Below are 19,139 nucleotides of genomic sequence, written 5' to 3' on the forward strand. Positions count from 1 at the left end.
TAAAACCAGCTCTGAATCTTATGTTTTTTCATTGTACAAAAACACAAGAGTAAAATTTACCAATTGTTCCACAATCGTCTGTTTCGGGAAACCCAGACCCACCTACTTCCATGGCTACTGGTGGTCTTTTGGTAAACCCAAAGGCCGCTGATGCGAATTCCTTTCCCTCATTGATTGGGGAGTAGGACTGGTAGGGTGCGTGGATTCCATGTTTCTCCTAAGACCGGCTTGGGTCTTGGACCTCATCATACTGAGCCTGCCTTGTAAGGCAATACTGGCCATCTTTCCATGCCCAGCTTTCAGGCTAACACCAGCTTCAGTGAACCGCTTATCCCCTTTGGAGGTATGGGGTGTGTTGTTGCCTACCAATGAAGCTTGCTCGTTGTTGGTACTTGATTAGTCCGACAGCTTTGTTTCCTTCTCCTGGTTTTCCCTGAAGAGAAGATTCGGTGGCTGGTTTCATTCCCTGGATCTCGTCCTCCATGATAGCGCTGTTCCCTTGCCGGCACATGTAGCGCTAATATAACACATTCATTTGTAGGATGTACAAAGTTGAATACATTTTGGAGCGATATATTTGATATATTTACAAAGCTTTTCAAGTCCACAATAGAACCTAAAATGGAATGGATTATATTTGGAATAATAGTAGAAGATATCAATTTAAATAAAGACCAAAACGTTTTTTTTAATTATGGGTTAATAATTGGAAAGAAATTGATACTTAAATTTTGGAAAAATACAACCATACCAACTGTTAAAATGTGGATTAGGAATATGATGGACATAGCATGCCTTGAAGAAATGAGACTCCGACTAATAGATAAATATGACCAATTCTTAAGTAGTTGGTCTCCTTTCATCGACTTTTTGGAATCATGTGATGCAGCGGTACCGTAAAGATTGCTGATTTCAGTTCATGCCGTGGATAGATCTACATCTCCGAATAAAGATTTGAAAAATTCTCTTTTAAGAGGCCTTCTCTCCTATTTCTACTTTCCACTTTTTCTTTTTTTTATATACACACTTCACGTTTTTCTATTCTCTATCATCTATTTTTCCTCTTTTTCCCCTTTCTATTGTTTTCTTTTTCTTGTCTTGCTTACTTCCTTCTCAAAACATAAAACTAGAGGTTGTACATAGAATGGATTACGGTATGACATAGTTGGCACCTAAAATTAGGTTCCACTGTACTGTTTTGTACTGTATTAACTTCTAATAAAATTAAAAAATAAAAATAAAAGAACTCTGGCCCCTTCTGGGTATTATGCCAACGGCTGGAGACCAACTCTTCTGGCAGAAAACCCTTAGTTTGCGAATACAGGCATATGCCTGTGCTTCAGACTATAATTTTGAGATCAGTTAACTACTGACCACTCGCACTCCCCTCCTCAGAGAGTGAGATTCATAGGCAGCCCTGAAAACAGGTGCTGCCGCAGGCCCCTGAGGATACCTGCGCTGACATGGCCCCTCCAGCGAACCTATATCAGGTTCTGTGCTTTGGATCAGCTTGAAACTGACCTCAGAGCAGGAGATATTTGTGCAGCCCTGAAACAGGTGCCGCTGCCTGCGGGTTCTCCGTAATACCCGGGCTGATAACTCCCTCCTTTGGAGTATATCATTGTGGAGTACCTCTCCACCAGGTGCTCCATGTGGGTTTGAACGTTTCAACACGTTACCCATGTAGGAGGTAATCCTCTTCATCCGGAATCCTCCTGACCTGACTTGTTTGCGGGCTTTCTTCTTGCGCTCCCTTCCTCAGAACGAGAGATAAGATAGTGGCTACCCCTCCAATTGGGTTTGCCTAGGTACTTCTGGCCCGTTTTGTTTAAATGAATGGGCCTCTTCCCTACACTCCTCTCCACAGAGAGGGAGATACAATTTTATGACAAACCTTTCAACGGCAATCTAGGTGCTGTCGGCATCAGTCCTACGCTGCTGGCTCCATTGCCAGCGATTCGTGAGGCGAATTTTCGACCGCCACCCGCTACTCTCACTTCCGCGGTCTCTGTAGCGGGCCCCGTGGTCCGTTTCCGGTATCCGCGAGGTTGACACCGGGATTCATTATCCGTGACTGGGGTTCCCGCGGTCCATTGGGGTTTACCCGCAGCCCGTCCGGACTTTTCCCCCTCCAGCAGGCAAACTCTGAAAATGAGTTTCCTGCAATAGAAAGCCAATCCCAGAGGTAAGTTTAAAACTTACCTTGTTGGTTGAAATTTACCACTGAACAGCGCAAATGCTGCCGCCAGTCTGCTTGTTTGCGCAAAGCGAGTCAACGTAATGACGCGCCAAGTGGGATGACGGCCTTCTTCACGTATTCACTCACGCGACTCCGAAGTAAAATATCCTATGTCTGTTCACAACAGCATCATCCAACAAAATTTTCACAGAGCCATATGATTTTAGGACTCAAGGATGATTAATAAGGGAAAAACATATGAAATGTCTGAAATGTCTGTAAAGGAGGTAAGTTGGAAACTAAGAGATGTAGAAAGCAATTTCCACAGCAATTGAGTACTCTGCCACAGAGCAGCTGCATAAATTCAACGTGTCAGGCAGCATCTGTGGAGTTTAAATGGGCAGTTGATATTTTTTTGCTCAGAGCATCCCCTTTCCAGGGCCGTCTTAACGCACGGGCATGCTGGGCAGTTGCCCGGCGCCCCATGAGCATAGGGGTCCCATGCTAATCAATGTATTGTAGAATGTTATTGTAGAACATGAAACGGAGAAAAACATCGTAAGTGCATGACGGCATATTTGATTTGGCATAAAGAAACTGGAAGTGTAGGGGCCCCAGTGCACTGCTTTGCCCGGGGGCCTATAATGCTATTAAGACGGCCCTGCCTCGTGTCTCATTTCTTTGCTTGTTCTTTGGCAGTTCCATGGAATCAAGAATGATTTCCTTCCACTGAGCAGGCTCTATGCACTCTGACATATTCTAACTACCAACTCATCATGAATAGAGACATAATTTTGCGTACACTCTTTACCTCAGCTCTCATCCTTCAACCGTTATCTCCACCCTTAATCTTCCAACCTCTGACCTCTTTCCTTTAGTCCCCTTTAATCTCCCCAGTCCCTCTCAAATCCCTCCGCCTTCATCCATCTTCCTTCCAGGTTCCTTCTTTCCACTCTTGATGGCCAGACCTATTCTGCCCGCACCACTCACCAAACACAATTTGCTGGCAGTTTGCTTTTTTTTTAAGGCCAATAACATCACACAAGAGAATGATGATGGACTAGATGGTGGGGAATGTTTACTATGTGTGTTTGTGCCTCCATATCCACACCAAATAGGTAATGCACTGGCCCACATGTTACTCTGTCCATCAAAGAGGATTCAGTCAGTTTGTAAGAGAAATTAAACGGGGAAATTGATATTTTAATTTCTTTTCGTTTTGGTCTATCTCCTCCTTCCTTTCCTTGCAGCTTAAATCCAGTTTACCTCAAACATGTCCCAGTTTACCTGAAAGGCCTTTAAACTGAAATGTTAATACTATATCTTTCTCCACAGAAGCCGGCTGACCTGCTGAGCATTTCCATTGTGATGGCAGTCTTTTTATGTTTAGAGTTAAGCTAAGCTAAAAATATTCAATGGTCCTATTAATAATTAGAAAATAAAGTAGAAGATAAAGAAACGATAAAAAAAAGATAAAGAAGCCATTCATACAGGTTAGATTTCCATTCGTTTTTTCTCTTTTAAGAATCAGTCAAATAATATCCAGAAGCAAAATATTTTGAATACTAAAAACATGAAATAAAAACATGATCAGAAGGTTGTGTGGCATAATTGCAGAGAAGAACAGAAAAAAAATAGTTAATATTTCTGTCACAAAAAGCAATTTACTGGAGGAACTCAGCAGGTTGAGCAACATCTGTGGAAGTAAATAAACTGTTGGCATTTCGGGTTGAGACACTATGATATTTTAAAAAGATGTTATGCTGATATCTGTGATTTCCTGCCAATCAAATTGGACTATAATTATCCCACAATGACAGGAGTCGATGACAATTTTAATAATTCCTACCACCACAACGTAAATGGCTAAAATCCCTGCCAATGGAACTGGACTATGTATTCCTCATTGGTTAGATGGTAAGGGACCAGTTTTGTATGGAATTGCTGATTTTTACCATTTAGCAGGTGCAGTGGTCTTGCATGTTGGAAATGTGCCATGTAGCCATGCCATTAACACTGCCCCCATTAGATCTTGTGATACACAATGCCATGAGATCAGATTTGAGAATCTGCATTTTGCGACAAGAAGGTCCTCATTCTTTTTTGTAATTTAAAGAGGCCATAAATCATTTGCAGGCTTATTTGTTGCTGACTTGAAGGAGAAAGTCAGTTGTAGTTGCTTCTCCTGATACTTGTTGGTTGTAATGTTTGAATCTGCAGGGTAGACTGCTTTATTTCGCCTTTGATTGGTCTTGAATGCGAAATAGTAATTAAGCAATTTAGCTCTTTTCACATATTTCGCTTTCTCTGAGTAACTTTTATAGTTCTGCCTACCGCAGGGACCATACCTGATACAATGACAAGGCTTTTAATACAAGACTGTACAATGATATGATTTCTCTTGTCAGGGTCATTCAGGTCTGATAAATCAAAGGTCCAGATCTGGACAGCTGCAGGTGAACATGTATAATCATCTTCTACAGGATGGATGACAAGGCAATGTACTCATTAAAGTTAAATATCTTGTACATAATTGATAATAGTGCAAGTAATGTATTACCTTAAATGCTATTGCAAATAGTATAGTCTAACTATCCAGCTACATGATTAATATTATACTGTATCTTCTGAAATATTGCAATATTGCAGTTTCATTCCCGGAGACCATCTGCATTAATAGACCACACACCATCAATCATTAGGAAATGCTCAAGGAAGGTTTCACAAGAAAGGAAGCAAAGCATAATTCTAACCAGATTCAGCCCAGCGTTTAGCTACCTGTAGTTGCCCAAGGATTGGTTTTAGTAAGACAAACTCGACAAGTAAACACCGTTACCGATCTTGTGTAACAGTACTTGCAAACAGTTGGTCGATAGCAGAGATGACTGTCAAAGTTAATAGTGCTTTCAAATTTCACACAATTTAGGAGGTATTTTATTATCAACCGGTTTTGCATCAAACATGCCTTTAATGATACAATGACAATGATTACTGTGGCCACCAGAGCGCACATGTATAAAATTACAGTCAAATTGGCGTCACAGGTAGATAGTGTGATCAAAAAGGTTTTCTGCACATTGACCTTCATCATCAGTCAGGACATTGAATATATTGTATAAAATAGAATAGTGTGGGTGAATATAGCGTAGAGGTTGTATAAAACATTGGTGGGGCTACATTTAGAATATTGTGTTCAGTTTTGGTCTCCATGTTATAGGAAAGATGTTGTCAAGCAGGAAAGGGTGCAGAGAAGAATTACGAGGATGCCACCAGGAATCAAGGGCCTGAGCTTTAGGGAGAGGTTGCCAGGTTTGGACTTTATTCCTTGGAGCACAAGTGGGTGAGGGGTGATTATATAGAGGAGTACAAAATCAATTAGAAGAGTAGATCAGGTAAATGCACGGTCTCTTGTCCAGAGTAGGGGAATCAAGAACCAGAGGACACAGGTTTAAAGTGAGGGGGAAAAGATTTGATAGGAACTTGATGGGTACATTTTTGCACAAACGGTGATAGGTGTGTGGAATGAGCTGCCAGATGAGGTAGTTGAGGCATGTACTATTACAATGCTTAAGTAGAATTCAGACAGGTAGATGAAAAGGATAGGTTTAGAGAGATGTGGGCCAAATGCAGGCAGGTGGGACTAGCGTAGATGGGGCATGCTGTGCAGCGTAGGCATGTTTGGCTGAAGGGCCCGTTCTATACCATATGACCCTGTGACTCTCTATGACTCAAGAATGGCAATACATTCTCATTACCACTGGCAATACATTCACATTACCACCGCATGTGGACACCGATGCGGCACTATCAGTCCTACATGATGTGTTATGTCGACATCAGTACAAGCATCCTGATGCGGCATCCTGCTGGTGATTTTAATAAGGCATACCTCAAAAAAGATATGCCTAACTTCTGCCAACACATCACGTGTGTCACCGGGGGGAAATAACTTTGGACCACTGTTGCACACTGTTCAGGAAAGGATACAAGGACGTTTCTCTTCCTCCTCTTTCTCTTCCACCGCCACCACTTTCCTGCTGCCAGAGTATAAACCATGGATAGTATGGGAAACGGCAGTGACGAGGGACGTAAAGCAGTGGTCTGACCATTCAGGGGCCATGCTACATGGTGCATTGAGTGATGTCGACTGTAATATGTTCCAATCAAGTTTCAGAGACATCAGTGAGTTTGTGGAAGCTGCCACGGACTTCATAGCAACAATGGCTGACAGCATCATCCCCACGGTAAGGATTAGCCTCTTTCCTAACCAAAAACCCTCGGTGGACTGGTCCATTCACGTTGCTTTGAATGCTCGCACCGCTGTTTACAACTCTGGCCTGGCATCTGGCAACATGGAGAGTCCTACAGACTGCGAAGGGCGGTGAAGGACACCAAAAGTAGGTACAGGGACAGGAAGGAGTCACAGATGGAGCAAAGGGACACCAGGCACCTATGGCAGGGGCTACGGACTTTAACAAATTACCAGAGCAGCCCCCCCTTCAACCGGGAGTGACGACACCTCCTTAGCTGATGACCTGAACTCTTTTTATGCATGATTTGAGGCGGGCAACAACACCCCTAGCTCGCTGGCTAACAACAACATCGTCAGTGTACTGGTTAGCGAGGCTGGAGGGAGGTCCACCGCTGGATATGTGCACACATTCTCGGTGTCCGAGCACGACGTGAAGAGGGCTCTGACGTGTGTGAATACAAAGAAAGCTGAAGGCCCAGATGGTATAAAGTCTTGTGCTAATCAGCTAGCTCCAATGTTCACCACGATATTCAACCTCTCCCTGGCCTTGTCCGTGGTCCCAGCCTGCTTCAAGAGACCCATTATTGTACCAGTGCCTAAGAATGCCTCTCCGGCGTGCTTGATGACTACCGACCGGTGGCCCTCACCTAAGTGGTCATGAAATGCTTTGTGAGGCTGATCAAGAAATACATCTACGCCTTCCTCCACCGCACCATGGATCCTCTGCAGTTCGCATACCGTCCGAACAAATCCGCTGATGATGCGGTCTCCCAGGTTTTGCACACCACTCTCTCTCACCTTGACAGCCAGAAGGGGGGCTATGTGAGGATGCTGTTCATTGACTTCAGTTCAGCTTTCAACACCATAGTTCCCACCGGTCTTGCTGACAAGCTGCTGGAACTGGGACTGAACACTCTGTGCCTGGGTCCTGGATTTTCTGACCATCTGGCCCCAGGTGTCAAGATGGGGAGACATTCCTCCAACCCCTTACCCTGAACACAGGAACCCCCCAGGGTTACGTCCTTAGCCCCCTACTGTACTCCCTGTACACACATGATTGTGTGGCCAGGTTCAGCTCCAATTTCATCATCAAGTTTGCTGATGACACTGTGGTGGTGGGCCTGATCTCCGATAATGATGAGAAGGCCTACCTGGAGGAGGTGGGTGACCTGGCACTCTGGCGTCAGAACAACAGCCTCCTCTTGAATGTCACTAAAACTAAGGAGCTGATTGTGGACTTTAGAAGGGCACAACAACCGAGGACGTAAACATCACTGGGGATAAATGGGGCTACTGTGGATAGGGTGAGCAGCTTTAAATACCTGGGAGTCCAAATCACAGAGGATCTGACATGGACAACACACACTGCCGAACTGGTGAGGAAGGCAAGGCAGCGCCATTACTATCTCAGGCAACTGAGGAAATTCAGTCTGAGGATCCTTCAATCCTTCTACTCTGGTGCTGTAGAAAACATCCTGACTGGAAACATCTCGATCTGATTTGTCAACAGCTCTGCCCAGGACAGGAAGGCTCTGCAGAGTAGTGCATTTGGCTGAACACACTACACTGCCCTCCCTGTAGGACCTATAAACCAGGAGGTGCAGATCCAGAGCCAGCAAGATAATGAAGGACCCCTACCACCCCAGCAATGGACTGTTCCAGCTGCTATGGTCAGGCAAACACCTCCGCTGTTACGCAGCAAAAACAGAGAGGATGAGACGGCGTTTCTTCCCACAGGCCATCAGGACTGTAAACTTTGATCTCACTGGGGCGTAATTATTGTTGTGCCTTTTTTTATTGTAAATACTGGTTCTGTTCTGTTGTTCTGTTGTTTTGCACAATCCCGCATACCGCATTGCCACTTTCATTTCACTTCACATCTTGTATGTGTATGTGACAAATAAAGTTGACTTGACTTGACTTGACTTGATTAATGGTACCCTTCCTAAAGTATAAAGAGCTAGCAATCACTTATAGCTGCAAATTCTTCAAAGATTTCTCAACTTTATTTATTTACAAAGCATATATTACTTTGCTATGGACTTTAGTAGTAATTTATATCCTAAGGCATCAGTTGAATTTATTCAATAATCTCTCCAGATCTATACACAATTAGTGGTAAACATGAGCTGTGAGGTATTATTGAATACTGATTTAAACATCGCACAGAACTCATCTGAGAATCATGGGTGAAGGTAGTCAACACCCCAGAGTTCGCACAGCTCCGACATACTCAGACAGTCATGTGTGCCAAAACCTGTCAAGGGAGAATTAAAGTTATTGGATAGTTTAATGTTTTTAAAATTCTTGACTTCTTTCAGTTGCTAGATATTTTTGGCTTCCATGTTACTCATAGTGGAGCCATTCCTCAAAATGTTCCAGAAAATATGTTTTTACTGGCTTAGCTATCTGGGCAAATACATTGTATTTCCAAAGATTGGATAGAGAAACCTCTTCCATTAATTTTAGCAAGTAATTTTAATATTTATTTTCATGTGATTTAACTTTACTTTTGTAGGTGGCAGAATAGCACCGTGGAAGAGTTTGACATGGCCATTAGCAGTAACAAAAAGTATAACTTTAGTGTTTGGAAGTAGGCTTGACTACTTTTTCTTTTCAAATGCAGCAAAAGTAAGGTCTTTTTTAATTGTTATGTTAATTGGGGATTAGGAAATTGGGATAAGGCACAGTTTTATTCACAATCGCATTAAATGGCAGAGCCATCTTCTTCTCTTTCTTTTATTCTTATAATAATTTAAATAATTTTAATATCCAGTTTTTATTCTCATTTTCTATAGTTCCTAGTATTTGGGTGAGGCTGTCTTGGCCAGCTGTTAATACTAACACTTAATTAACCTTGATGAGGTGATGGCGATCTGGCTTCATGAACCTTTTGCAATTCTTGCAATTCACGTATTCCCAAAGTTCTGTGTTGTGGGGAGTTTCAGGACCAGACCCAGGAGCAGTGAAGGATGTTGATACATTTTCAACTCACGCTGGGGTCTGACCTGCAGAGGAGCTTGACTGAAACAAAGTTCCCGCGTGACAGCTGTCCTTCCCCTTTTAGATATCAGGTTAAGGGCCTGTCCCACTTTCCCGAGTTATTCACGAATTCTCCCGAGTTATTCACAAATTCTCCCTAGTTTTCAAACTCGTAGAATGTTCGTAATAAGTCCATAGGAGTCCATAGGAGTCCGTAGATATATTGTAGCGGCTCGTTATGCCAGCCGTAGGTACTCGGGGCATCAGGTAAATCGTAACGTTTTTTCAGCATGATGAAAAATGTCCACGAGTAACAAAATAGCCCCGAGTACCTAGGACTGCCATAACAAGCCGCTACGATATATCCACGGACTCCAATGGCCTCCTATTGACTCGTTACAAACATTCTGCGAGTTTGAAAACTCGGGAGAATTTGTGAATAACTCGGGAAAGTGGGACAGGCCCTTTAGGAAGGTGCTGGTTGTGAGGTCTGGTTTTGGATCAGCTGGGAGGAGTTGAGATGCATCGCTCAGAGCTGCAGCTTGGGTGGCATGGAGAATGCAGGCTGTTTAGTTTAGTTCAAGTCAAGTCAAGTTTATTTGTCACATACACATACGAGATGTGCAGTGAAATGAAAGTGGCAATGCTCGCGGACATTTGTGCAAAAGACAAACAACAAAACAACCAAACAAATTATAAACACAATCATAACACACATATTCTTTTACATAATAAATAATAGAAGGAAAAAACGTTCTGTAGAGTTAGTCCCTGGTGAGATGGGCGTTTACAGTCCGAATTGCCTCTGGGAAGAAACTCCTTCTCAACCTCTCCGTTCTCACTTCATGGCAACGGAGGCGTTTGCCTGACCGTAGCGGCTGGAACAGTCCGTTGCAGGGGTGGAAGAGGTCTCTCATGATTTTGTTTGCTCTGGAGTTGCACCTCCTGTTGTAGAGTTCCTGCAGTGGGGTGAGTGAAGTTCCCATAGTGCGTTCGGCCGAACGCACTACTCTCTGCAGAGCCTTCTTGTCCTTGGCAGAGCAATTCCCAAACCAGATGGTAATGTTCCCGGACAAGATGCTTTCCACCGCCGCTGCGTAGAAGCACTGGAGGATCCTCGGAGACACTCTGAATTTCGTTTAGAGATACAGCACAGAAACAGGCCCTTTGATCCACCGGTCCGCTCTGACCACCGATCCCCACACCCTAACACTATCTGACACACACTAGGGACAATTCACAATTTTACCTAGCCAATTAGCATACAAGGTAATTTTGGAGTCTTTGACGTGTAGGAGGAAACCGGAGCTCCTAGGGGCAATCCACGCTGGTCACTGGGAGAACATAAAATTCCACACAGACAGCACCCATAGTCAGGATCGAACCCGGGTTTCTGGCGCTGTAAAGCAGCAATTCCACCGTTGCTCCACAATGCCACCGTGGGGATAGGCTGCAACTCCTCATGTGTTTACAGACAGCCAAGATCCTACAGCCTCTCCCTTTATCAGCCTGTCAGATGTCATGGAAGCTGCCATCTTCCCTCTCCTTCCTGGCTGCCCAGTCTCCAACAATAGTCTGCATTCACCATGCTGGTTTGGACTCCCAGGGCAGCACAATGGCACCGCTAGTAGAACTGCTGCCTCACTAATCCAGCAATCCAGGCTCAATTCTAACCTTGGATGCTATCTATGCGGAGTTTGCACGTTATCCCTTAGACTGTGTGAGTTCCCTTGGGTGCTGTGGTTTCCTCCCACATCCCCAAAACATGCTGTCTGGATTAGACGGTGCAGCTATAAAGATAGGTTGGATAGCCTTGGATTATTTTCACTGAAACATTGGAGGTTGAGGGGAGACTTGATGGAAGTATATAACATTATGTGAGGCATAGATAGGGTAGATAGACAGAATCTTTTTCCCAGAGTGGAAATGTACACTGTAGAGGGCATAGGAATGAGGTGAGAGGGGGAGTTTAATGTTAATGGAGATGTGCGGGGCAGTTTTTTTACACAGGGTGTGGTTGGGGCCTGGAATTCATTGCCAGGGGTAGTGGTGGAGGAAGATATGATAGTGGCATTTAAGATGCTTTTAGATAGGCAACTTGAAGTGTAGGGAATAGAGGAATATGGATTATATGCAGGCAGATAAATCAGTTCAGCTAGGTAGCATGTTTGGCACAAGCATTGTGGGCTGAAGGATCCTGTGCAGTACTGTTGTAGGTTCTTAATTGATCACTGTAAACATCCACTGGTTTGTGGGCAAATGTTAGAATCTGGCGGTACTGCTGGTAACATGTGGAGATTAAAGCGGTATTAGGTTTGAACTGGCCTTTCTTTATGAAGTTATGTGCCTATATGGTGTACCTTTAAAATATTAAAAACTAGATCGATGTACTGAAGCCATAAGCATTGCATGAACCGTTATATGCGTACCATCACCAAAATACCCCCCACTGGTTTAGAATTAGTATAAATGGTTTTAAGTTGCTGGCATAGACAGTGGTCTGGAGGGCTTGTTTCCATAGAAACATAGAAACATAGAAATTAGGTGCAGGAGTAGGCCATTCGGCCCTTCGAGCCTGCACCGCCATTCAATATGCTCATGGCTGATCATCCAACTCAGTATCCCGTACCTGCCTTCTCTCCATACCCCCTGATCCCCTTAGCCACAAGGGCCACATCTAACTCCCTCTTAAATATAGCCAATGAACTGGCCTCAACTACCCTCTGTGGCAGAGAGTTCCAGAGATTCACCACTCTCTGTGTGAAAAAAGTTATTCTCATCTCGGTTTTAAAGGATTTCCCCTTTATCCTTAAGCTGTGACCCCTTTCCATGCTGCATGAATCTATTAAAAAACAATTACATAATTAAAAATAACAAAATTATTTAACAATTAAAAAGATAAGAGGTTGTGGGGAGAAGAGGGGTGGATTGGGGGATGGGGGTGGGGGGAGGATTAGTTAGAAGTGACCTAAAATTGGAGAATTTAATGTTCATACCGCTGGGTTGTAAGCTACCCAAGGTGCAGATGAGGTGCTGTTCCTCCATTTTGCGTGTGGCCTAACTTTGGCAATGTAGAAGGCCAGGGATAGAAAGAGTAATGTGGGAATGGGAAGTGAATTTAAAATGATTAACAACCTAGAGATCCAGTAGGCCCTGGCGGAATGAGCGCAAGTGTTCAGCGAAAAAGTTTGTATAACAACAATCTAACTCCCTTGCAACTGGTTCCTCGCCATTCAATGGAATGAACTAATTTTCCCTGCAGTATCTAAAATGGTGCAGGCTTAGTAGGCAGATTCTCCAGCATAAGTGCGAGGGAACTGTCAGGTTAGCTCTGCCCGGACTCCGTAATGAGTTAAATTGAATCAAAATAAGTAAATCACCAGCAAAATAGAGCCTTGAGATTTGGAAATTCTAAAACCCATAAGGAGCATCTGATATTTCCCTAAATAATCTAGCTCGCTAAAATCTGTCTCAACAACACTGTGTTTCCTAATGTACCAGTGTCATTAGTAGAAGTTTCATTGACATAAACACCATATTATACTTCTTGGCTGCAATAATTAAAAATTAGGCAATGATTACAAATAAAATAAATAAATGCATCTACTGTATGAAAGCTTCTCAAAAATCTTAATGAAACATCAACTAATCTCCAGATTAGAAAAGTAATCACATAAAAACACACATATTTGTCAGCTCTTAAATCTGCAAAGAAGAAACATTAAACAAAAGGGAAATAAATAGCTCAGTGTGTAGGAAGGAACTGCTCAGGTTCCCACAAAATTCACCAAACTCTTTCTTGAATAAAATTACAAACATCAGTCTGCTTTGTAAGTGAATGCAACTGCAGAATTCACTAAATATCTGAGATGCCACATGTCAATTCATTTGTTTTTTTATAGAAAGGGAGCACCCATTGTTTCATATATATTTAAAGCTTTTAAATAGCTTTGAATTGTTTAACTCTGCAAGGGGTTTTGTTATCTCAAACATGTGAAAGCTACACTGGTTTGAATACAAATACTGAAGATTGTGATTGATTCTTTTGTTTCCAATCAGAAGCCGTCTATAAATAAAATCTGTTTTTCTTTCATTGTACAAGCTTTGCTTTTGCCCTTTATTTTCATTTGTTTGAATGAATCAAACAAATGACAATTTAAAAGTGATAACTTTCAATTACTTTATCACAAAGTAAATTCTACCAAGAATTTGGATTTATGTGCTACTGCCAACACCAAAATTTGAGGGATTAGGCAGAGGTTTATCACTTTTGCAACAGGCTTACATGTATTACAGGACCTAAACAATATGCCAAACATTTTGGAGAAACTAGAAAGACTAGGACCTATCATGAGAGGAATAAATCGGGTAGATGCACAAGAGTCTCTTGCCCAGAGGTGGGGAATTGAGAACCAGAGGACATCGATTTAAGGTGAAGGGGAGAAAAATTAATAGTAATCTGAGGGGTAACTTTTTCACACAAAGGGTAGTGGGTGTGTAGAACGAGCTGCCAGAGGAGGTAGTTGAGGCAGGTACTATTGCAACATTTAAGAAACATTTAGGCAGGTACATGGATAGGACAGGTTTAAAGGGATAGAGGCCAAAGAAGGCAGGTGGAACTAGTGTAGATGCACATGTTGGCCAGTGTGGGCAAGTTGGGCCAAAGGACCTGTTTCCACGCTGTAAGATTATGACTCTATATAATGAGAATGTATTTGTATATGTGTCTATTTGTGTGTTGTGTCTGCATAAGTTTGCACATGTGGATGAAAGGGAAGGAGGAAGGGTACGTGGTCATGATGCTATTGGATGTCTCTGAAATTCAGTCCCACTGAATGGATCTAAATTTCAGGTGGATTAATGCAAAGGGATACTATTTATTGATGAATTTATGAGCATAAAGATTTTAATGAAAACAAAAGCGCTAAAGGTAGTGGAGAAGGTGCAGTTAATCAGATTGGCACCTTGGCAAATGTCCGTAAATGGTGAGAGGCTATGTCGATTGCCGCTTCCAGGTGCAGATAGAGAATACCATGGGATGAAAGTGGAAAAGAGAATAGTAGGTAATGAATGATGTACATGGCCAGAGATTACCTTGGTCTAGATTAGTTTGGAGAAACAGCATGGAAACTGTGTGAGCGAGAAAATGCCATTTGAAGATGATAGAATTAAGAGATAACATTGAAGATGGGTCAGAGTATGTGGATGAATATTCTAGGTTCAAAGGGGGGGGGGGAGAAATTAGATGAGAAGGGATTGCTGAGCCGAATGGAGAATTGCATGTTTAATAGTAATGAGTCCCTAAGTACAGAAATCTTTAATATTGTAGGAGGATGAGATTCAGCATTGGCAACACTTCTACGGGTATGTAGAAACTCAGCAGCCAGGTTTTATATAACCAAGATCTGCAAAGTTAATAAGATGTGTTAATAAGCTGCTCGTTGAGGAACAAATATTGAGCAAGGCACTATGAGGAATTTGCTGCAGTTCTATAAATTAAAATATTTATGATCACCTGAGGGCACAGACTTTGCCTAATAATTAATCCAAAAGATGAAATGCAGTATGTCACTTCCTCAATCCTACCATGCACTGCCAATGTAGCTTTTCTGCTCAAGAGCAATCTTCTCAATCACAGATGATGATTAATATCAAGTCATGGTTGACATTAAACAGTCTAGAATTTGCAATACTAACTTTAGTGAAGCTACCTTTGATTTTGTCCTTTCCATCACTCTGTGAAACTGATAGCAATTTTATTTTCTCACTCATGCACACATGCATACATTGAATAAGCAGTTTTGAAGATGGTAAGAAGGACGAAGGACTAATAAGGAAACTATTATCCAAATCATGACTGCAGATGATAGACGTTAAATAATATTCCTGTGCCATTACTGATTTTTTTTTAAAGACAACAAAGATATTATGGGATAGAGAGGCATTGTCAGGGATAGAGAGAACTGCATTGAGGTCTGATGAAAGGTCTCGACCTGAAACATCACCTATTTCTTTTCTCCAGAGATGCTGCCTGACCTGCTGAGTTACTCCAGTATTTTGTGTCTATCTTCGGTGTAAACTAGCATCTGCAGTTCCTTCTTACAATACCATTGGCCAACATTTCAATGACAGTGTATTTAGATATAACAGTAATTCCAGCACAGAAGGCATTCAGATGGCATTTTTTGGTGACTGAGAAATGTTTGATATCTCAATTCACATGGAGGACATTATGAACAGAAACTCAAAAATCAACACTGCACATTCTTAGGTTTACCAACTCTATTAAAACATAATAATTTGTCAAAGATTATCTCGTGAAATACGTGATGGTCCTTGTTTATTCAGTTTCCAGAATTTAATTTGGTAAAATATAATTGATTCATAAAATATTTTTAGATAAGAAAATACTTTTGCACACCAACAAGCATTGTTCTCTTCCACTCTCACACTCTAACACTCTCAGTATGATGAAAGGTCTCAACCCGAAACATCACCTATTTCTTTTCTCCAGAAATGCTGCCTGATCCCCTGAGTTACCCCAGCACTTTGTGTCTACCCAGCATCTACAGTTTATTCTTACAGAATACTGTTCCTTCTTGCTTTATTTTATGGAATTTATGGTAGAAAGCAAATTAGAGATTTGTAAACTGTAGAATGCCTGAAATATGGAGCTCTCAATTTCTAATTTTGTTTTCAGTCTTCTGGGAGAATTGGTTATTCATAAGGTCACAAGGGACAGGAAAAGAATTAGGCCATTCGGCCCATCGTCGACCGCCTTTCAATCTTGGCTGACCTATCCCTTCCACCTCACCCCATTCTCCTGCCTTCTCCCAATAACCTATGACACCTGTACTAATCAAAAATCTATCTATCTCTGCCATAAAAACAATAACAAATTCCACTGACTTGACCTCCACAGCCTTCTGTGGCAAAGAATTCCACAGATTCACTACTCTCTAACTAAATACATTTCTCCTCATCTCCTTCCGAAAAGAACATCCTTTAATTCTGAGGCTATGACCTCTAGTCCTAGACATTCTTCAGGCACTCAAGGAATAAAGTCCTCGAGCTACGTACAAGAGTAGGGGTGTCCTTATTGAGTTGTACAAGATCATGAGGAGAATGGATAATCTGAAAGCACGCTATATTTTTCCCTGGGTAGAGCATTACAGAAATAAAAAGCACAGGCTTAAGGTGGGAAAGGTAAGATTTAAGAGACCTCACGGCAACATTTTGCACAGAAGGGAGCCTATAACTGGAATGAGCTTTCAGAGGAAGCTATAGAAGCAAATACAATTACAACTTTGAAAAGACTTTTGAACACATTTATGGATAAGAAGGGTTTAGGGGATGCTGGATCAATAGTAGGCAAATGAGATCCGCTCATGAGTGTAGAAGTTGGGAGGTCATGTGACAGTGATATAAGACATTGGTGCGGTCAAGTTTAGGGTATTGTGTTCAGTTTTGGTCACCATGTTATGGAAAAGATGTCAGGCTGGAAAATGTGCAGAGATTTACAAGGATGGTGCCAGGACGTGCGGGACTGAGCTATAGGAAGAGGTTGAGCAGGCTAGGACTTTATTCCTTGGAGCACAGGAGGATGAGGGGTTATCTTATGGAGGTGTACAAAATTATGAGAGGAATAAATTCACACAATAAACGCACAGTCTTTTGCCCCGAGTAGGGGAATCGAGAACCAGAGGACATAGGTTTAAGGTGATGGGGGAAAGATTTAGTAGGAACTTGAGGGGTAACTTTTTTACCCAAAGGGTGTATGGAACGAGTTGCTGGAGGTGATAGTTCAGGCAGGTACTATCGCAACATTTAAGAAGCATTTGGATAGGTACATGGATAGGACAGGTTTAGAGGGTAATGGGACAAGTGTAGATGGGGCATGTTGGTCGCGTGGACAAGTTAGGCTGACGAGTTACATTCTCTATGACTCTATGACTCTATAACATGGGCATCATGGATAAGGGTGAGCAAAATGACTTGTTGCATGCTTTACAGCTCTATGACTATAATTTTTATGACCAGATTGCTGAATTAGATTAATTTGATAAATATGATTATGTAACTATGTAACTAAGTCCACTCAATTCGTTTTTCTTTCGAGTTTATTTTGTTTTTATTTGGAGAAGATGCTGTACTTTTTAAAAATAAGTGTTGTGTCCTCCATTCCTTAAATAATATACACTATTATTATTTACAATATTTCTGAGTGAATTGTCTTTGCTGCAGCACAAATAGTCTGTGGTGGCCACAGATTAGATCCCACATCTTCCAGCATATTGACTGGCAGTGTGACAAAAGACACCCAGTGCCATCCAATAATCTGCGATCCAACTATTCAAAATCAGTCTTAAGTAGGGTCCCGACATAAAAGACAACCAGTACCTGCCGATAACCTGCAGTCCAACTATTCAGAAATCAGTCGAAAGAAGGATCCCTACCCAACACATCGCCTATCCATTCCCTCCACAGATGCTGCCTGACTTGCCAAGTTCCTCCAACACTTTACGTTTTTAATTCAGAAATCCCTATGGTTCAGCATCACCCCACATTTATCTGCATTAAATTCCATTAAATATTCCTCTGTCCACATGCCCAACTGATCAAGATCCTGCTGTAACTTTTGATAACCTATGGTCCAGAAAATCTACTGGTCTGATACCACCAAAGTCCTAATAATGCCACATAATCAAAATGTTTACTCAACTTTCAAATGGGCGCTACGGTGGCATAGTGGTAGAACTATTGCCTTACAGCGCCAGAGACATTTATTCGATCCTGAACACGGGTAAAAATGTAAATTGTCCTTAGTGGGTGTAGGATGGTGTTCGTGAGTGAGGATCGCTGGTTGGTGTGGACTTGGTGGGCCATAGGATCTGTTTCCGCACTATATCTCTAAATAAAACTAAACTAAACTAACTTGCAAATGGGGTTCCCCACCTGGGATGATACACCAAGCTTTCAACCACCAGCTCCTAGAATGCAGCATGGTGGTGCAGCAGTAGAGTTGCTGCCTTACAGCGCTTGCAGCGCCAGAGACCCAGGTCAAGTCAAGTCAAGTTTATTTGTCACATACACATACGAGATGTGCAGTGAAATGAAAGTGGATCCCGATTACGGCTGCTGTCTGTACGGAGTTGGTACATTCTTCCTGTGACCACGTGGGTTTGCTCCAATATCTTCGGTTTCCACCGACACTTCAATGACGTACAGGTTTGTAGGTTAATTTGCTTGGTATACGTGTAAATTGTCCCTAGTGTGTGAAGGATAGTATCAATGTGTGGGGATCGCTGGTTGGTGTGTTCTCGGTGGGCCGAAGGGCTAGTTTCCTCTGTATCTCTAAACTAAACTAAAGACCAATGTGTTCAGGGAACTGGCCGCCCATGAGCTGTGTCAGAGACAAAGGCACATTGCACCAAGCAAAGCACTATGGAACAGAATTCATCACTCTTCAATCCATGAATTCATGTTTATGAACAGGTTTAGGTTTTTTATTGGCACAACCACTAAGGTACAGCAAAAAGCTTTGCTTTGCATGCTATCCAATCAAATCAGATAATACCATACAGGACTACAATCAGGCCAAACTCAACATGGCACAGTTGCAAAATTACAGATGATGAGTGTGGGCAGATTATACAGAAGTGATTGAAAAACCTCTCAATATGTTACAATATGCAATCCAAATCCAATCTTTTGAGATAAGATGAA

This window comes from Leucoraja erinacea, chromosome 2 (genome assembly GCF_028641065.1).
Source record: "Leucoraja erinacea ecotype New England chromosome 2, Leri_hhj_1, whole genome shotgun sequence".
NCBI classification, from domain to species: Eukaryota; Metazoa; Chordata; class Chondrichthyes; order Rajiformes; family Rajidae; genus Leucoraja; species Leucoraja erinaceus.